Raw genomic sequence first — 17,809 nt, 5'->3', positions numbered from 1 at the left:
CGAACTTAGTGTAGGACGTTTGCGGCTACTAGCACCATATCCCTCGCACACAGGCAGCTGTCTACAGCGCATCCTCGGTAGTATAGTGGTTAGTATCCCCGCCTGTCACGCGGGAGACCGGGGTTCGATTCCCCGCCGGGGAGATGAGATTTTTATCTCACAAACCTGTTCGAGTGTTGCGCGTATGGGGGTCGTAAGAGCATTAACTTTGCGATCAAGGAGTGTAGTTGGTGCAAAATCTTAAAAAATGCTACATCTTAGGAAGTGGTTCTCGCATTCTTCACACTTCACAATTACGGGGTTTGCTGTTAACGCTGAATCAAAGCACCCCAGCCGACGCTGTGGGCGCAATAATCGAGCTCGACACAGTCTGCAAAAGAAATAATTTTAGCAGAGCGTGGTTTCGATCCACGGACCTCTGGGTTATGGGCCCAGCACGCTTCCACTGCGCCACTCTGCTGCCTGGGGTTGCGCCGGCTCTTCGCCACGTGACGTGGGACACTTGGAAAGTGTTGTCTGCGTCGCTTTCACACACCTGTATTTAATTGCGTATCATCTCCTACAGCTCTCAGCTTGACTTGTCTCGACTTTGCTCGGCTGACGCTACGCTGACGCTTGCAGGCAGCGATATTTACCACGATCGACTCGACATGCAGCTGCGAGATGCACAGGAGTAACAAAGCACTCCACGATGCGGCGACATACGAAATCCACTGCCCAGCTACGCGTCGGCAACTAACAAAACGCCGACCCTGCCAGGATTCGAACCTGGAATCTTCTGATCCGTAGTCAGACGCGTTATCCGTTGCGCCACAGGGCCAGTGGCAGCATTTCTTTCTACGACGCAAGTGCAATTCGCTAAGAAACGTGTTCTCCATGGCTGAGCAAGCTCCCAAGGAAGGTACCTCTCGTCCAGCTGCGTGGCCGCAGTGCGCCTGCAGAGCTTAGAGCTTGCCACGCATCTGCTCTCGCTGTTTCGACAGGTAGCAGAAGGCAAGGCGCGCGTTTTCCCTCGTTTTCTCGACGGCGAGAGCCCTTTGATGTGCATGTAAGCGTAGCATATGAAACAAGAATAGCACGAAGCATTGGTAGTCAGGTGCCAAAGTCGCAGTATGGCATCAGGTGGCGATCGTATGTTTCTGTGGCCACCACTGGTTTGCAGCAAAGTGAATACCGCTAACTGAGAGCGTTGTGTTGTAGCCCCAGTGGCATAGTTCTGCTTGAGACGCGACAGCGATCGGACGTGCTGTGTATTCGATCCGCCGTTTCCCTCGGGTTGTGACTATTTACCTTCTGTGTGTGACGTTTCTTTGTCTTCTTTTCTTCGTTGTTTCGTCGACTTAGTGTTTGTGTTGTGTCTTGTGTTGCCTAGCGGCTTTTGCCGCATTAATTAAGTGTTATGGCTTCCCGGTTGTTTCCGCGGAAGTGTACTCTCAGTTTTCAGTTTAACAAGGCCACCAGGAATGTTCAACCAACTTCGTTGGAAATTCACGAATGGATTGTGGATACGATTGGCATTACATCGGACCAGGTACATACGGCGTATTTTGACACAGAACTTTACTACTTTTTTGTGAAATTGTTGAACCCGGTTTTGCTAGATAAGATTTTACTTAAACATGGTGAGCAAGTGTCGTTCCGTCATAGAGATGGTTCTGTTAGCAGTGTTACTGTTTCAAATGCGGAAATTATGTATACCACAGTTCGGGTTTATAATTTACCCCCTGAAGTTGAAAACAGTTATCTCAAGGAAGCTTTGCTTGGTTATGGTACCGTTCGATCAATTCGACATGAACGTTGGTCTGCACAACATAAGCTACAATGTTATAATGGTATCAGATCGGTTGAAATGCATATTAAGTCGAATATACCGTCCCATCTGGTTGTATGTGGTTATCGTGTTCATCTTACTTATGAGGGGCAAGTTGGTACGTGTTTTCTATGTAATGAAAATGGTCATGTTCGTGCTAATTGCCCTAAGCGGGTGTTTGTGCTTAAAAATGGGCTAGCACAACGCCGCAAATTAACGGTTGCCGATCTTGTGCCAGCAGCTTCCTCCACTGTCTCGTGTCAGCCTCCTGCAGTAGATTGTTCACAACGGGTGACACCTTCCTCTGATGCAGGTTTTCCCCCGTTACCCACTCGCCCAGATGTATCGGCTGCTTCTACACCGATCCCGTCTGTTTCCAATAACAAACGCCGTCGTGCTAGTGATACCGGTAGCACTGATGACGAAGCTGCTGTTTCGCAGCCGGTTAGCGAATCTGACGAGAGAATTCCGGAATCTCCCTTGCTTGTTTTGGATTCTGTTCCCACTGTGTCTCCTGCTTTGCCTGATGACGTCAAACCTGGTGCCACGCTGTCGGCGCAAGAGCCCCAACATTCGGTCGAGGTGGTGTTGACATCCCTCCCGACACAGGCATCACAACATGTTGACGACACTTCGGTGCAGACAGCTGTTTGTCGGAAAATCGCTTCTAGAACTGCGCGCTCCGCTTCAGCGGATTCCAAACCTATCTCTCCACCTCCTACACTTCCAATACCTACACCTTCTGATGCCGGTGCCGATGTTCCTGATGCAGTTTTCCCCTTGCTTGCACCTTCTTCAGATTCCTCTCGCCCTGCTAATCCTTCGGATGCCTTGGTTGACGTGCCTGATCTCGAACCCCCCACTCCACCTGCTCTTGACTCTGGTGTGCATCAGATACGCCGTCGGGTGAAAGTGCCCCCCCAATCTTCACGCGGTGCGGAAAAAACACAAGCATGCAAAGGATGACTCTGATTCCGTTGATTCCGGGCAATCACCCTCTGCCATGTCTGATGTTGATGATCTGGATGTAGTTGCTTCTAATGTGGTGTAATTAGGGTTCATTTTCCCTTTTGTTTTGTTGATGTTGCAGGCGTACACGTTTATTACCTTAAATATAAATAGCATTCAATCTGCTCTGAAGTTAGCGTCTCTGCAGCAGTTCATTTATGACTCTGCAGCTGATGTTGTTTTCCTGCAGGAAGTCTCCGTTGCACACCTGTTTGTTCCTGGCTTTCGCACTATTATAAATTTTGCGCCTGAGTTTTCCACAGGTACTGCCTTACTAATTCGTGACGGTATCCCCGTTACCGAAATTGAGCTCTTAGACTCGGGAAGGGGTATTGGTTGTCGGTTATTTGACACAACCTTGGTTAATATTTACGCCCCCTCTGGTTCCAGCAAACGGCAGGAAAGGTCTCGTTTTTATAAAGAGGATCTGATTTATCTTTTACGCAAAAATCCTGCGACTTTGATATTGGGGGGTGATTTTAATTGTGTATTACAAGCTAAGGACCAATCCCCTCATTTTAATTATTGTTTCGAGCTACATTCTCTTGTACGTCAACTACGACTACGCGATGCGTGGAAGGTTAAACACCCCACTTTAGTTAAATTTACATTTTTTACTGCCACGTCAAGTAGTCGCCTGGACCGACTGTATATTTCTGATCCCCTTAGTGTTTCTGTTTTAAATGTAGATGTAATTCCAGCCAGTTTTACGGATCATTGTGCCCTTGCGGTTATAATTAATTTGGAACGTCAGCCTCTTAAACTTTATCGGCCACTGTGGAAATTAAATGTCTCCTTGCTCGATGACCCTGACATCGAACCTCTAATACAGACGGCGTGGGACATGTGTTTACGTTCTCTGCGATACTATCCGTCTAAGCTTCACTGGTGGATCCACTGTGCGAAGCCAAAACTACGTCGCACTTTAATGTCCTACAGTTATAATAGAGCGCGAGATCTGAAACTGACTTTTGAGTATTATTATTCGGTGCTTCGCGAACTTTATGATACTCCTCGAATGACATGTGCCCACCTTTCTGAGGTTCGGAAAATTAAAGCCAAGCTCCTTAGTATTAAACGGCTTCAGATGGAAGGATTGAAGATTAAATCTAAGCCGCCGTCCACCTTAGCACATGAAATGACTTCCATGTACCATCTGTTTCGTCACCACAAGAACCGTCGACGTGTATTGATTGACGGCCTTATGGCAGCTGATGGTCGCCGGCTTACCTTACAGAATCAAATAACCCATGAACTTACCTGCTACTATGAGACCTTATATGCTGTAGCTGATTCTGATCCGCTTGATGTTGACGAGATTTCAACTGCTATCCCATCAGTTTTAACAGAGGACCATAATATGGAATTTTTAGCTCCTTTTACTGCAGACGAAATTTCAGCTTTCATTGCTTGTTCACCATCTCACAAATCTCCTGGTCCGGATGGCCTTCCTAAGGAGTTTTTTGTTCGCTTTTGGACTATTATAGGGCCGGTTTTTACGGATATAGTAAATGAAATTTTGAATGGTGGCACAATTCCAGCCGAATTCAAGAGAGGTACGGTTGTCCTGATACCGAAATCTGCTGGTTTGAAGACAGCTAGTGACTTTCGTCCTTTAACCCTTTTAAATTTTGATTATAAGACGGCTGCTAGGGCTGTTAATGCACGTCTATCCCTCTTGCTTACACCTGTGATAACTCCTTGTCAAAGCTGCTTTCCGGGGCGCTCCATCTTGACGCCTCTGGCGAGGTATCGTGATATTGTGTCGATTGTCGCTGTCACCAATATTTCCTGTGCGCTTTTATTTGTTGATTTTAGTAAGGCTTTTGATCGTGTGTCCCATTCGTTTTTAGAGCTTCTGCTGCGCCGACTCGGTTTTAATGAAAAGGCGCTGCTGGTTCTTAAGAATATGACGACTGGCATTTCTGCTAAGATTGACATTAATGGACAGCTGACGAAGGTCATTGATATTAAACGTGGCGTCCCGCAAGGTAGCCCTTTATCCATGACCCTTTATGCTCTCTCCCTTCAACCACTCCTCACACGTCTCAACTCGACACTTCGTGGTCTTACGATCTCTGGGGTTACCCAGACAGCAACAGCTTATGCTGATGATTTGGTTGTTTTACTTCGTTCCTCCGCAGAAGTGCCGCCGTTGAAAATGGAACTGGATAAATTTTCTGCGGCCTCAGGTTCTCGTATCAACCCCCGTAAAAGCAAACTCCTGAATTTGCGGGGCTTTGAACATGTGGTTGTTCCGTGGGTTACGGCTGTTGAACATCATACACATTTAGGTATCTATCTTGAACGGTGTCCTCTTCGTATGGCTGCGAAAAATTGGCAAGTGGCCATTTCCAAGCTTCAAGGTGTTTTATTCGAACACTCATGGCGTTCGATACCGATACTGCAAAAAAAGCATGTATTAGACACTTATGTTTTATGTAAAGTATATTACGTTGCTCAGTTGTTTCCGCTTCCCAGAATGCAGGGTGCAAAAATGGTCCAGCTTATTAACAGATATATTTGGCGGGGGCACATTTTTAAATTACGTTGTGATGTTCTTACGAAGCCGCGACTTGAGGGCGGCTTGTCGTTCACCGATGTCCGTGTCAAGGCTGCTGCCCTTTATGTTAAGCGCACCCTCCATCTTTTATTTTCTGAGTCCCCGACTGTTACTTCGCGATTATTCCATGTCGTTCGTCCTGCGAGCTTGTCACCGCCTATTAACGTAGGGCCTCTAAATGCGAAGCTACGGCATGTTCGGGACTTCTACATTGAGATTAGTTATCTGGATCTCCACTTACAACGTAGTCCTGTTTTTACTACGCGAACACTGCTTGACAAATGGCACAGGTCTTCTTCTTCCATCCCGATTGTTTTACAATATCCCCGTTTTAATTGGCGTCACATATGGACGAATATTAGCTTACCCGTTCATTCCGCAGCTGTTGCCTCCCTATGGTATAAGGTAGTTAATCAGCTGATTCCTACGAACGAACGACTTCATCGTATAGGTTTAAGTGTCACTCCGCTTTGTCAAACGTGTGGTTGTATTGATACACTCCCACACCGATTTACCTGCGCTGACCGTCTTCGCATGTGGTACTGGCTGCGCCGACAATTGGCGTTACTCACCAGAAGCTCGGAATCAGCTTTTACAACTGATATTCTCTGCTGGCCGGACACGGTTTTTTATCCCCGGACAAAGAACAACACCATTATGTGGCTTCTTGGCCGTTACATTTTTGCAGTGGTTGATGGTGATGGTATTTCCGATTTTATTTCGTTTACTGGTTACATGCTTCATGAGTACTGGACGCAACAATCTTTCCCACATCTTAAGAGGGACTTTGCGAATATGCTCAGTATTGTTTTCGAAAAGCAGGGGATTGGTTAAGTTTCCACTTCTATTGCTCGCTCCTGCGCCAGTTGCATTAATGGCGCCGGTATAGGGGGATACTGATCTCACTTCATGATAGGGGAGACATTCACGCTAGCTCTTAGTTACTTTGCCTTCCTGCCAAGCTTTCACCTGTTTAGTTAGACAACGCATAAATAAGCCCCGTGTCCACATATCAGTATCCTGCGACAAAAAAAAAAAAAAAAAAAAAAAAAAAAAAAAAAAAAAAAGTGGCGCAATTGGTTAGCGCACGGTACTTATAAGGCAGTAGCCGTGAGCAATGCCGGGGTTGTGAGTTCGAGCCTCACCTGGGGCATACTTTTAATTCTTAGCAGCTGTCTCTGACAGCAACAGGAGGCTATGTTTGAGATGTATTAGCTATTTGAGTAACATAATTGTGCATTCGAGACGCTAGCTGCGTCTTCCTCGGTAGTATAGTGGTTAGTATCCCCGCCTGTCACGCGGGAGACCGGGGTTCGATTCCCCGCCAGGGAGATGCGATTTTTATCTCACAAACCTGTTCGAGTGTTGCGCGTATGGGGGTCGTAAGAGCATTAACTTTGCGATCAAGGAGTGTAGTTGGTGCAAAATCTTAAAAAATGCTACATCTTAGGAAGTGGTTCTCGCATTCTTCACACTTCACAATTACGGGGTTTGCTGTTAACGCTGAATCAAAGCAACCCAGCCGACGCTGTGGGCGCAATAATCGAGCTCGACACAGTCTGCAAAAGAAATAATTTCAGCAGAGCGTGGTTTCGATCCACGGACCTCTGGGTTATGGGCCCAGCACGCTTCCACTGCGCCACTCTGCTGGCTGGGGTTGCGCCGGCTCTTCGCCACGTGACGTGGGACACTTGGAAAGTGTTGTCTGCGTCGCTTTCACACACCTGTATTTAATTGCGTATCATCTCCTACAGCTCTCAGCTTGACTTGTCTCGACTTTGCTCGGCTGACGCTACGCTGACGCTTGCAGGCAGCGATATTTACCACGATCGACTCGACATGCAGCTGCGAGATGCACAGGAGTAACAAAGCACTCCACGATGCGGCGACATACGAAATCCACTGCCCAGCTACGCGTCGGCAACTAACAAAATGCCGACCCTGCCAGGATTCGAACCTGGAATCTTCTGATCCGTAGTCAGACGCGTCATCCGTTGCGCCACAGGGCCAGTGGCAGCATTTCTTTCTACGACGCAAGTGCAATTCGCTAAGAAACGTGTTCTCCATGGCTGAGCAAGCTCCCAAGGAAGGTACCTCTCGTCCAGCTGCGTGGCCGCAGTGCGCCTGCAGAGCTTAGAGCTTGCCACGCATCTGCTCTCGCTGTTCGACAGGTAGCAGAAGGCAAGGCGCGCGTTTTCCCTCGTTTTCTCGACGACGAGAGCCCTTTGATGTGCATGTAAGCGTAGCATATGAAACAAGAATAGCACGAAGCATTGGTAGTCAGGTGCCAAAGTCGCAGTATGGCATCAGGTGGCGATCGTATGTTTCTGTGGCCACCACTGGTTTGCAGCAAAGTGAATACCGCTAACTGAGAGCGTTGTGTTGTAGCCCCAGTGGCGCAATTGGTTAGCGCACGGTACTTATAAGGCAGTAGCCGTGAGCAATGCCGGGGTTGTGAGTTCGAGCCTCACCTGGGGCATACTTTTAATTCTTAGCAGCTGTCTCTGACAGCAACAGGAGGCTATGTTTGAGATGTATTAGCTATTTGAGTAACATAATTGTGCATTCGAGACGCTAGCTGCGTCTTCCTCGGTAGTATAGTGGTTAGTATCCCCGCCTGTCACGCGGGAGACCGGGGTTCGATTCCCCGCCGGGGAGGCACATCCGATTTTTAATTGCTGCTCTATCACTCGCCGAACTTAGTGTAGGACGTTTGCGGCTACTAGCACCATATCCCTCGCACACAGGCAGCTGTCTACAGCGCATCCTCGGTAGTATAGTGGTTAGTATCCCCGCCTGTCACGCGGGAGACCGGGGTTCGATTCCCCGCCGGGGAGATGCGATTTTTATCTCACAAACCTGTTCGAGTGTTGCGCGTATGGGGGTCGTAAGAGCATTAACTTTGCGATCAAGGAGTGTAGTTGGTGCAAAATCTTAAAAAATGCTACATCTTAGGAAGTGGTTCTCGCATTCTTCACACTTCACAATTACGGGGTTTGCTGTTAACGCTGAATCAAAGCACCCCAGCCGACGCTGTGGGCGCAATAATCGAGCTCGACACAGTCTGCAAAAGAAATAATTTCAGCAGAGCGTGGTTTCGATCCACGGACCTCTGGGTTATGGGCCCAGCACGCTTCCACTGCGCCACTCTGCTGGCTGGGGTTGCGCCGGCTCTTCGCCACGTGACGTGGGACACTTGGAAAGTGTTGTCTGCGTCGCTTTCACACACCTGTATTTAATTGCGTATCATCTCCTACAGCTCTCAGCTTGACTTGTCTCGACTTTGCTCGGCTGACGCTACGCTGACGCTTGCAGGCAGCGATATTTACCACGATCGACTCGACATGCAGCTGCGAGATGCACAGGAGCAACAAAGCACTTCACGGTGCGGCGACATACGAAATCCACTGCCCAGCTACGCGTCGGCAACTAACAAAACGCCGACCCTGCCAAGATTCGAACCTGGAATCTCCTGATCCGTAGTCAGACGCGTTATCCGTTGCGCCACAGGGCCAGTGGCAGCATTTCTCTCTACGAGACAAGTGCAATTCGCTAAGAAACGTGTTCTCCATGGCTGAGCAAGCTCCCAAGGAAGGTACCTTTCGTGCAGCTGCGTGGCCGCAGTGCGCCTGCAGAGCTTAGAGCTTGCCACGCATCTGCTCTCGCTGTTCGACAGGTAGCAGAAGGCAAGGCGCGCGTTTTCCCACGTTTTCTCGACGACGAGAGCCGGTTGATGTGCATGTAAGCGTAGCATATGAAACAAGAATAGCACGAAGCATTGGTAGTCAGGTGCCAAAGTCGCAGTTTGGCATCAGGTGGCGATCGTATGTTTCTGTGGCCACCACTGGATTGCAGCAAAGTGAATACCGCTAACTGAAAGCACTCTGTTGTAGCCCCAGTGGCGCAATTGGTTAGCGCACGGTACTTATAAGGCAGTAGCCGTGAGCAATGCCGGGGTTGTGAGTTCGAGCCTCACCTGGGGCATACTTTTATTTCTTAGCAGCTGTCTCTGACAGCAACAGGAGGCTAGGTTTGAGATGTATCAGCTATTTGAGTAACATAATTGTGCATTCGAGACTCTAGCTGCGTCTTCCTCGGTAGTATAGTGGTTAGTATCCCCGCCTGTCACGCGGGAGACCGGGGTTCGATTCCCCGCCGGGGAGGCACATCCGATTTTTAATTGCTGCTCTATCACTCGCCGAACTTAGTGTAGGTCGTTTGCGGCTACTAGCACTATATCTCTCGCACACAGGCACCTGTCTACAGCGCATCCTCGGTAGTATAGTGGTTAGTATCCCTGCCTGTCACGCGGGAGACCGGGGTTCGATTCCCCGCCGGGGAGATGCGATTTTTATCTCACAAACCTGTTCGAGTGTTGCGCGTATGGGGGTCGTAAGAGCATTAACTTTGCGATCAAGGAGTGTAGTTGGTGCAAAATCTTAAAAAATGCTACATCTTAGGAAGTGGTTCTCGCATTCTTCACACTTCACAATTACGGGGTTTGCTGTTAACGCTGAATCAAAGCACCCCAGCCGACGCTGTGGGCGCAATAATCGAGCTCGACACAGTCTGCAAAAGAAATAATTTCAGCAGAGCGTGGTTTCGATCCACGGACCTCTGGGTTATGGGCCCAGCACGCTTCCACTGCGCCACTCTGCTGGCTGGGGTTGCGCCGGCTCTTCGCCACGTGACGTGGGACACTTGGAAAGTGTTGTCTGCGTCGCTTTCACACACCTGTATTTAATTGCGTATCATCTCCTACAGCTCTCAGCTTGACTTGTCTCGACTTTGCTCGGCTGACGCTACGCTGACGCTTGCAGGCAGCGATATTTACCACGATCGACTCGACATGCAGCTGCGAGATGCACAGGAGTAACAAAGCACTCCACGATGCGGCGACATACGAAATCCACTGCCCAGCTACGCGTCGGCAACTAACAAAACGCCGACCCTGCCAAGATTCGAACCTGGAATCTCCTGATCCGTAGTCAGACGCGTTATCCGTTGCGCCACAGGGCCAGTGGCAGCATTTCTCTCAACGAGACAAGTGCAATTCGCTAAGAAACGTGTTCTCCATGGCTGAGCAAGCTCCCAAGGAAGGTACCTTTCGTGCAGCTGCGTGGCCGCAGTGCGCCTGCAGAGCTTAGAGCTTGCCACGCATCTGCTCTCGCTGTTCGACAGGTAGCAGAAGGCAAGGCGCGCGTTTTCCCACGTTTTCTCGACGACGAGAGCCGGTTGATGTGCATGTAAGCGTAGCATATGAAACAAGAATAGCACGAAGCATTGGTAGTCAGGTGCCAAAGTCGCAGTTTGGCATCAGGTGGCGATCGTATGTTTCTGTGGCCACCACTGGATTGCAGCAAAGTGAATACCGCTAACTGAAAGCACTCTGTTGTAGCCCCAGTGGCGCAATTGGTTAGCGCACGGTACTTATAAGGCAGTAGCCGTGAGCAATGCCGGGGTTGTGAGTTCGAGCCTCACCTGGGGCATACTTTTATTTCTTAGCAGCTGTCTCTGACAGCAACAGGAGGCTAGGTTTGAGATGTATCAGCTATTTGAGTAACATAATTGTGCATTCGAGACGCTAGCTGCGTCTTCCTCGGTAGTATAGTGGTTAGTATCCCCGCCTGTCACGCGGGAGACCGGGGTTCGATTCCCCGCCGGGGAGGCACATCCGATTTTTAATTGCTGCTCTATCACTCGCCGAACTTAGTGTAGGTCGTTTGCGGCTACTAGCACCATATCTCTCGCACACAGGCACCTGTCTACAGCGCATCCTCGGTAGTATAGTGGTTAGTATCCCTGCCTGTCACGCGGGAGACCGGGGTTCGATTCCCCGCCGGGGAGATGCGATTTTTATCTCACAAACCTGTTCGAGTGTTGCGCGTATGGGGGTCGTAAGAGCATTAACTTTGCGATCAAGGAGTGTAGTTGGTGCAAAATCTTAAAAAATGCTACATCTTAGGAAGTGGTTCTCGCATTCTTCACACTTCACAATTACGGGGTTTGCTGTTAACGCTGAATCAAAGCACCCCAGCCGACGCTGTGGGCGCAATAATCGAGCTCGACACAGTCTGCAAAAGAAATAATTTCAGCAGAGCGTGGTTTCGATCCACGGACCTCTGGGTTATGGGCCCAGCACGCTTCCACTGCGCCACTCTGCTGCCTGGGGTTGCGCCGGCTCTTCGCCACGTGACGTGGGACACTTGGAAAGTGTTGTCTGCGTCGCTTTCACACACCTGTATTTAATTGCGTATCATTTCCTACAGCTCTCAGCTTGACTTGTCTCGACTTTGCTCGGCTGACGCTACGCTGACGCTTGCAGGCAGCGATATTTACCACGATCGACTCGACATGCAGCTGCGAGATGCACAGGAGCAACAAAGCACTCCACGGTGCGGCGACATACGAAATCCACTGCCCAGCTACGCGTCGGCAACTAACAAAACGCCGACCCTGCCAAGATTCGAACCTGGAATCTCCTGATCCGTAGTCAGACGCGTTATCCGTTGCGCCACAGGGCCAGTGGCAGCATTTCTCTCTACGAGACAAGTGCAATTCGCTAAGAAACGTGTTCTCCATGGCTGAGCAAGCTCCCAAGGAAGGTACCTTTCGTGCAGCTGCGTGGCCGCAGTGCGCCTGCAGAGCTTAGAGCTTGCCACGCATCTGCTCTCGCTGTTCGACAGGTAGCAGAAGGCAAGGCGCGCGTTTTCCCACGTTTTCTCGACGACGAGAGCCGGTTGATGTGCATGTAAGCGTAGCATATGAAACAAGAATAGCATGAAGCATTGGTAGTCAGGTGCCAAAGTCGCAGTTTGGCATCAGGTGGCGATCGTATGTTTCTGTGGCCACCACTGGATTGCAGCAAAGTGAATACCGCTAACTGAAAGCACTCTGTTGTAGCCCCAGTGGCGCAATTGGTTAGCGCACGGTACTTATAAGGGAGTAGCCGTGAGCAATGCCGGGGTTGTGAGTTCGAGCCTCACCTGGGGCATACTTTTATTTCTTAGCAGCTGTCTCTGACAGCAACAGGAGGCTAGGTTTGAGATGTATCAGCTATTTGAGTAACATAATTGTGCATTCGAGACGCTAGCTGCGTCTTCCTCGGTAGTATAGTGGTTAGTATCCCCGCCTGTCACGCGGGAGACCGGGGTTCGATTCCCCGCCGGGGAGGCACATCCGATTTTTAATTGCTGCTCTATCACTCGCCGAACTTAGTGTAGGTCGTTTGCGGCTACTAGCACCATATCTCTCGCACACAGGCACCTGTCTACAGCGCATCCTCGGTAGTATAGCGGTTAGTATCCCCGCCTGTCACGCGGGAGACCGGGGTTCGATTCCCCGCCGGGGAGGCACATCCGATTTTTAATTGCTGCTCTATCACTCGCCGAACTTAGTGTAGGTCGTTTGCGGCTACTAGCACCATATCTCTCGCACACAGGCACCTGTCTACAGCGCATCCTCGGTAGTATAGTGGTTAGTATCCCCGCCTGTCACGCGGGAGACCGGGGTTCGATTCCCCGCCGGGGAGATGCGATTTTTATCTCACAACCCTGTTCGAGTGTTGCGCGTATGTGGGTCGTAAGAGCATTAACTTTGCGATCGTGGAGTGTAGTTGGCGCAAAATCTTAAAAAATGCTACAACTTAGGAAGTGGTTCTCGCATTCTTCACATTTCAGAACTGCGGGGTATGCTGTTAACGCTGTATCAAAGCACCCCAGCCGACGCTGTGGGCGTAATAATCGAGCTCGGCACAGTCCGCAAAAGAAATAATTTTAGCAGAGCGTGGTTTCGATCCACGGACCTCTGGGTTATGGGCCCAGCACGCTTCCACTGCGCCACTCTGCTGCCTGGGGTTGCGCCGGCTCTTCGCCACGTGACGTGGGACACTTGGAAAGTGTTGTCTGCGTCGCTTTCACACGCCTGTATTTAATTGCGTATCATCTCCTACAGCTCTCAGCTTGACTTGTCTCGACTTTGCTCGACTGACGCTACGCTGACGCTTGCAGGCAGCGATATTTACCACGAACGACTCGACATGCAGCTGCGAGATGCACAGGAGCAACAAAGCACTCCACGGTGCGGCGACATACGAAATCCACTGCCCAGCTACGCGTCGGCAACTAACAAAACGCCGACCCTGCCAGTATTCGAACCTGGAATCTTCTGATCCGTAGTCAGACGCGTTATCCGTTGCGCCACAGGGCCAGTGGCAGCATTTCTTTCTACGAGACAAGTGCAATTCGCTAAGAAACGTGTTCTCCATGGCTGAGCAAGCTCCCAAGGAAGGTACCTTTCGTGCAGCTGCGTGGCCGCAGTGCGCCTGCAGAGCTTAGAGCTTGCCACGCATCTGCTCTCGCTGTTCGACAGGTAGCAGAAGGCAAGGCGCGCGTTTTCCCACGTTTTCTCGACGACGAGAGCCGGTTGATGTGCATGTAAGCGTAGCATATGAAACAAGAATAGCACGAAGCATTGGTAGTCAGGTGCCAAAGTCGCAGTATGGCATCAGGTGGCGATCGTATGTTTCTGTGGCCACCACTGGATTGCAGCAAAGTGAATACCGCTAACTGAAAGCACTCTGTTGTAGCCCCAGTGGCGCAATTGGTTAGCGCACGGTACTTATGAGGCAGTAGCCGTGAGCAATGCCGGGGTTGTGAGTTCGAGCCTCACCTGGGGCATACTTTTATTTCTTAGCAGCTGTCTCTGACAGCAACAGGAGGCTAGGTTTGAGATGTATCAGCTATTTGAGTAACATAATTGTGCATTCGAGACGCTAGCTGCGTCTTCCTCGGTAGTATAGTGGTTAGTATCCCCGCCTGTCACGCGGGAGACCGGGGTTCGATTCCCCGCCGGGGAGGCACATCCGATTTTTAATTGCTGCTCTATCACTCGCCGAACTTAGTGTAGGTCGTTTGCGGCTACTAGCACCATATCTCTCGCACACAGGCACCTGTCTACAGCGCATCCTCGGTAGTATAGTGGTTAGTATCCCCGCCTGTCACGCGGGAGACCGGGGTTCGATTCCCCGCCGGGGAGATGCGATTTTTATCTCACAACCCTGTTCGAGTGTTGCGCGTATGTGGGTCGTAAGAGCATTAACTTTGCGATCGTGGAGTGTAGTTGGCGCAAAATCTTAAAAAATGCTACAACTTAGGAAGTGGTTCTCGCATTCTTCACATTTCAGAACTGCGGGGTATGCTGTTAACGCTGTATCAAAGCACCCCAGCCGACGCTGTGGGCGTAATAATCGAGCTCGGCACAGTCCGCAAAAGAAATAATTTTAGCAGAGCGTGGTTTCGATCCACGGACCTCTGGGTTATGGGCCCAGCACGCTTCCACTGCGCCACTCTGCTGCCTGGGGTTGCGCCGGCTCTTCGCCACGTGACGTGGGACACTTGGAAAGTGTTGTCTGCGTCGCTTTCACACGCCTGTATTTAATTGCGTATCATCTCCTACAGCTCTCAGCTTGACTTGTCTCGACTTTGCTCGACTGACGCTACGCTGACGCTTGCAGGCAGCGATATTTACCACGATCGACTCGACATGCAGCTGCGAGATGCACAGGAGCAACAAAGCACTCCACGGTGCGGCGACATACGAAATCCACTGCCCAGCTACGCGTCGGCAACTAACAAAACGCCGACCCTGCCAGGATTCGAACCTGGAATCTTCTGATCCGTAGTCAGACGCGTTATCCGTTGCGCCACAGGGCCAGTGGCAGCATTTCTTTCTACGAGACAAGTACAATTCGCTAAGAAACGTGTTCTCCATGGCTGAGCAAGCTCCCAAGGAAGGTACCTTTCGTGCAGCTGCGTGGCCGCAGTGCGCCTGCAGAGCTTAGAGCTTGCCACGCATCTGCTCTCGCTGTTCGACAGGTAGCAGAAGGCAAGGCGCGCGTTTTCCCACGTTTTCTCGACGACGAGAGCCGGTTGATGTGCATGTAAGCGTAGCATATGAAACAAGAATAGCACGAAGCATTGGTAGTCAGGTGCCAAAGTCGCAGTATGGCATCAGGTGGCGATCGTATGTTTCTGTGGCCACCACTGGATTGCAGCAAAGTGAATACCGCTAACTGAAAGCACTCTGTTGTAGCCCCAGTGGCGCAATTGGTTAGCGCACGGTACTTATAAGGCAGTAGCCGTGAGCAATGCCGGGGATGTGAGTTCGAGCCTCACCTGGGGCATACTTTTATTTCTTAGCAGCTGTCTCTGACAGCAACAGGAGGCTAGGTTTGAGATGTATCAGCTATTTGAGTAACATAATTGTGCATTCGAGACGCTAGCTGCGTCTTCCTCGGTAGTATAGTGGTTAGTATCCCTGCCTGTCACGCGGGAGACCGGGGTTCGATTCCCCGCCGGGGAGGCACATCCGATTTTTAATTGCTGCTCTATCACTCGCCGAACTTAGTGTAGGTCGTTTGCGGCTACTAGCACCATATCTCTCGCACACAGGCACCTGTCTACAGCGCATCCTCGGTAGTATAGTGGTTAGTATCCCCGCCTGTCACGCGGGAGACCGGGGTTCGATTCCCCGCCGGGGAGATGCGATTTTTATCTCACAACCCTGTTCGAGTGTTGCGCGTATGTGGGTCGTAAGAGCATTAACTTTGCGATCGTGGAGTGTAGTTGGCGCAAAATCTTAAAAAATGCTACAACTTAGGAAGTGGTTCTCGCATTCTTCACATTTCAGAACTGCGGGGTATGCTGTTAACGCTGTATCAAAGCACCCCAGCCGACGCTGTGGGCGTAATAATCGAGCTCGGCACAGTCCGCAAAAGAAATAATTTTAGCAGAGCGTGGTTTCGATCCACGGACCTCTGGGTTATGGGCCCAGCACGCTTCCACTGCGCCACTCTGCTGCCTGGGGTTGCGCCGGCTCTTCGCCACGTGACGTGGGACACTTGGAAAGTGTTGTCTGCGTCGCTTTCACACGCCTGTATTTAATTGCGTATCATCTCCTACAGCTCTCAGCTTGACTTGTCTCGACTTTGCTCGACTGACGCTACGCTGACGCTTGCAGGCAGCGATATTTACCACGATCGACTCGACATGCAGCTGCGAGATGCACAGGAGCAACAAAGCACTCCACGGTGCGGCGACATACGAAATCCACTGCCCAGCTACGCGTCGGCAACTAACAAAACGCCGACCCTGCCAGGATTCGAACCTGGAATCTTCTGATCCGCAGTCAGACGCGTTATCCGTTGCGCCACAGGGCCAGTGGCAGCATTTCTTTCTACGAGACAAGTGCAATTCGCTAAGAAACGTGTTCTCCATGGCTGAGCAAGCTCCCAAGGAAGGTACCTTTCGTGCAGCTGCGTGGCCGCAGTGCGCCTGCAGAGCTTAGAGCTTGCCACGCATCTGCTCTCGCTGTTCGACAGGTAGCAGAAGGCAAGGCGCGCGTTTTCCCACGTTTTCTCGACGACGAGAGCCGGTTGATGTGCATGTAAGCGTAGCATATGAAACAAGAATAGCACGAAGCATTGGTAGTCAGGTGCCAAAGTCGCAGTATGGCATCAGGTGGCGATCGTATGTTTCTGTGGCCACCACTGGATTGCAGCAAAGTGAATACCGCTAACTGAAAGCACTCTGTTGTAGCCCCAGTGGCGCAATTGGTTAGCGCACGGTACTTATGAGGCAGTAGCCGTGAGCAATGCCGGGGTTGTGAGTTCGAGCCTCACCTGGGGCATACTTTTATTTCTTAGCAGCTGTCTCTGACAGCAACAGGAGGCTAGGTTTGAGATGTATCAGCTATTTGAGTAACATAATTGTGCATTCGAGACGCTAGCTGCGTCTTCCTCGGTAGTATAGTGGTTAGTATCCCTGCCTGTCACGCGGGAGACCGGGGTTCGATTCCCCGCCGGGGAGGCACATCCGATTTTTAATTGCTGCTCTATCACTCGCCGAACTTAGTGTAGGTCGTTTGCGGCTACTAGCACCATATCTCTCGCACACAGGCACCTGTCTACAGCGCATCCTCGGTAGTATAGTGGTTAGTATCCCCGCCTGTCACGCGGGAGACCGGGGTTCGATTCCCCGCCGGGGAGATGCGATTTTTATCTCACAACCCTGTTCGAGTGTTGCGCGTATGTGGGTCGTAAGAGCATTAACTTTGCGATCGTGGAGTGTAGTTGGCGCAAAATCTTAAAAAATGCTACAACTTAGGAAGTGGTTCTCGCATTCTTCACATTTCAGAACTGCGGGGTATGCTGTTAACGCTGTATCAAAGCACCCCAGCCGACGCTGTGGGCGTAATAATCGAGCTCGGCACAGTCCGCAAAAGAAATAATTTTAGCAGAGCGTGGTTTCGATCCACGGACCTCTGGGTTATGGGCCCAGCACGCTTCCACTGCGCCACTCTGCTGCCTGGGGTTGCGCCGGCTCTTCGCCACGTGACGTGGGACACTTGGAAAGTGTTGTCTGCGTCGC

General features: G+C 50.7%; 32 non-coding genes across 32 annotated transcripts; 24 read left to right on the top strand and 8 right to left on the bottom strand.

Annotated features, from left to right (window-relative positions):
- The first annotated feature begins 71 nt into the window (after window positions 1-71).
- On the top strand, window positions 72-143 carry Trnad-guc. Its single transcript has one exon. It is a non-coding gene; the product is annotated as a tRNA-Asp (tRNA).
- Window positions 144-747: 604 nt separating this feature from the next.
- Trnar-acg lies at window positions 748-820 on the bottom strand. Its single transcript has one exon. It is a non-coding gene; the product is annotated as a tRNA-Arg (tRNA).
- A 5,821-nt stretch (window positions 821-6,641) lies between these two features.
- Trnad-guc lies at window positions 6,642-6,713 on the top strand. The gene has a single exon. It is a non-coding gene; the product is annotated as a tRNA-Asp (tRNA).
- Window positions 6,714-7,317: 604 nt separating this feature from the next.
- Window positions 7,318-7,390, bottom strand: Trnar-acg. The gene has a single exon. It is a non-coding gene; the product is annotated as a tRNA-Arg (tRNA).
- A 378-nt stretch (window positions 7,391-7,768) lies between these two features.
- Trnai-uau lies at window positions 7,769-7,860 on the top strand. Its single transcript is given in 2 exon segments — window positions 7,769-7,806; window positions 7,825-7,860. It is a non-coding gene; the product is annotated as a tRNA-Ile (tRNA).
- Window positions 7,861-7,967: 107 nt separating this feature from the next.
- Trnad-guc lies at window positions 7,968-8,039 on the top strand. Its single transcript has one exon. It is a non-coding gene; the product is annotated as a tRNA-Asp (tRNA).
- Window positions 8,040-8,146: 107 nt separating this feature from the next.
- On the top strand, window positions 8,147-8,218 carry Trnad-guc. Its single transcript has one exon. It is a non-coding gene; the product is annotated as a tRNA-Asp (tRNA).
- A 604-nt stretch (window positions 8,219-8,822) lies between these two features.
- Trnar-acg lies at window positions 8,823-8,895 on the bottom strand. Its single transcript has one exon. It is a non-coding gene; the product is annotated as a tRNA-Arg (tRNA).
- Window positions 8,896-9,273: 378 nt separating this feature from the next.
- Window positions 9,274-9,365, top strand: Trnai-uau. Its single transcript is given in 2 exon segments — window positions 9,274-9,311; window positions 9,330-9,365. It is a non-coding gene; the product is annotated as a tRNA-Ile (tRNA).
- A 107-nt stretch (window positions 9,366-9,472) lies between these two features.
- Trnad-guc lies at window positions 9,473-9,544 on the top strand. The gene has a single exon. It is a non-coding gene; the product is annotated as a tRNA-Asp (tRNA).
- A 107-nt stretch (window positions 9,545-9,651) lies between these two features.
- On the top strand, window positions 9,652-9,723 carry Trnad-guc. Its single transcript has one exon. It is a non-coding gene; the product is annotated as a tRNA-Asp (tRNA).
- A 604-nt stretch (window positions 9,724-10,327) lies between these two features.
- Window positions 10,328-10,400, bottom strand: Trnar-acg. Its single transcript has one exon. It is a non-coding gene; the product is annotated as a tRNA-Arg (tRNA).
- Window positions 10,401-10,778: 378 nt separating this feature from the next.
- Trnai-uau lies at window positions 10,779-10,870 on the top strand. Its single transcript is given in 2 exon segments — window positions 10,779-10,816; window positions 10,835-10,870. It is a non-coding gene; the product is annotated as a tRNA-Ile (tRNA).
- Window positions 10,871-10,977: 107 nt separating this feature from the next.
- Trnad-guc lies at window positions 10,978-11,049 on the top strand. Its single transcript has one exon. It is a non-coding gene; the product is annotated as a tRNA-Asp (tRNA).
- A 107-nt stretch (window positions 11,050-11,156) lies between these two features.
- Trnad-guc lies at window positions 11,157-11,228 on the top strand. The gene has a single exon. It is a non-coding gene; the product is annotated as a tRNA-Asp (tRNA).
- A 604-nt stretch (window positions 11,229-11,832) lies between these two features.
- On the bottom strand, window positions 11,833-11,905 carry Trnar-acg. Its single transcript has one exon. It is a non-coding gene; the product is annotated as a tRNA-Arg (tRNA).
- Window positions 11,906-12,283: 378 nt separating this feature from the next.
- Window positions 12,284-12,375, top strand: Trnai-uau. The gene is given in 2 exon segments: window positions 12,284-12,321; window positions 12,340-12,375. It is a non-coding gene; the product is annotated as a tRNA-Ile (tRNA).
- Window positions 12,376-12,482: 107 nt separating this feature from the next.
- Window positions 12,483-12,554, top strand: Trnad-guc. The gene has a single exon. It is a non-coding gene; the product is annotated as a tRNA-Asp (tRNA).
- Window positions 12,555-12,661: 107 nt separating this feature from the next.
- On the top strand, window positions 12,662-12,733 carry Trnad-guc. Its single transcript has one exon. It is a non-coding gene; the product is annotated as a tRNA-Asp (tRNA).
- A 107-nt stretch (window positions 12,734-12,840) lies between these two features.
- Window positions 12,841-12,912, top strand: Trnad-guc. Its single transcript has one exon. It is a non-coding gene; the product is annotated as a tRNA-Asp (tRNA).
- A 604-nt stretch (window positions 12,913-13,516) lies between these two features.
- On the bottom strand, window positions 13,517-13,589 carry Trnar-acg. Its single transcript has one exon. It is a non-coding gene; the product is annotated as a tRNA-Arg (tRNA).
- Window positions 13,590-13,967: 378 nt separating this feature from the next.
- On the top strand, window positions 13,968-14,059 carry Trnai-uau. Its single transcript is given in 2 exon segments — window positions 13,968-14,005; window positions 14,024-14,059. It is a non-coding gene; the product is annotated as a tRNA-Ile (tRNA).
- A 107-nt stretch (window positions 14,060-14,166) lies between these two features.
- Trnad-guc lies at window positions 14,167-14,238 on the top strand. The gene has a single exon. It is a non-coding gene; the product is annotated as a tRNA-Asp (tRNA).
- Window positions 14,239-14,345: 107 nt separating this feature from the next.
- On the top strand, window positions 14,346-14,417 carry Trnad-guc. Its single transcript has one exon. It is a non-coding gene; the product is annotated as a tRNA-Asp (tRNA).
- A 604-nt stretch (window positions 14,418-15,021) lies between these two features.
- Trnar-acg lies at window positions 15,022-15,094 on the bottom strand. Its single transcript has one exon. It is a non-coding gene; the product is annotated as a tRNA-Arg (tRNA).
- Window positions 15,095-15,472: 378 nt separating this feature from the next.
- Trnai-uau lies at window positions 15,473-15,564 on the top strand. The gene is given in 2 exon segments: window positions 15,473-15,510; window positions 15,529-15,564. It is a non-coding gene; the product is annotated as a tRNA-Ile (tRNA).
- Window positions 15,565-15,671: 107 nt separating this feature from the next.
- Window positions 15,672-15,743, top strand: Trnad-guc. Its single transcript has one exon. It is a non-coding gene; the product is annotated as a tRNA-Asp (tRNA).
- A 107-nt stretch (window positions 15,744-15,850) lies between these two features.
- Trnad-guc lies at window positions 15,851-15,922 on the top strand. The gene has a single exon. It is a non-coding gene; the product is annotated as a tRNA-Asp (tRNA).
- Window positions 15,923-16,526: 604 nt separating this feature from the next.
- On the bottom strand, window positions 16,527-16,599 carry Trnar-gcg. The gene has a single exon. It is a non-coding gene; the product is annotated as a tRNA-Arg (tRNA).
- Window positions 16,600-16,977: 378 nt separating this feature from the next.
- On the top strand, window positions 16,978-17,069 carry Trnai-uau. Its single transcript is given in 2 exon segments — window positions 16,978-17,015; window positions 17,034-17,069. It is a non-coding gene; the product is annotated as a tRNA-Ile (tRNA).
- A 107-nt stretch (window positions 17,070-17,176) lies between these two features.
- Trnad-guc lies at window positions 17,177-17,248 on the top strand. Its single transcript has one exon. It is a non-coding gene; the product is annotated as a tRNA-Asp (tRNA).
- A 107-nt stretch (window positions 17,249-17,355) lies between these two features.
- Window positions 17,356-17,427, top strand: Trnad-guc. The gene has a single exon. It is a non-coding gene; the product is annotated as a tRNA-Asp (tRNA).
- Window positions 17,428-17,809: the final 382 nt, after the last annotated feature.

Source organism: Schistocerca piceifrons, chromosome 8 (genome assembly GCF_021461385.2).
Source record: "Schistocerca piceifrons isolate TAMUIC-IGC-003096 chromosome 8, iqSchPice1.1, whole genome shotgun sequence".
Lineage (NCBI taxonomy): Eukaryota > Metazoa > Arthropoda > Insecta > Orthoptera > Acrididae > Schistocerca > Schistocerca piceifrons.
Note: the sequence above shows the minus strand (reverse complement) of the source record. Positions and strands in the feature narration are given on the sequence as shown.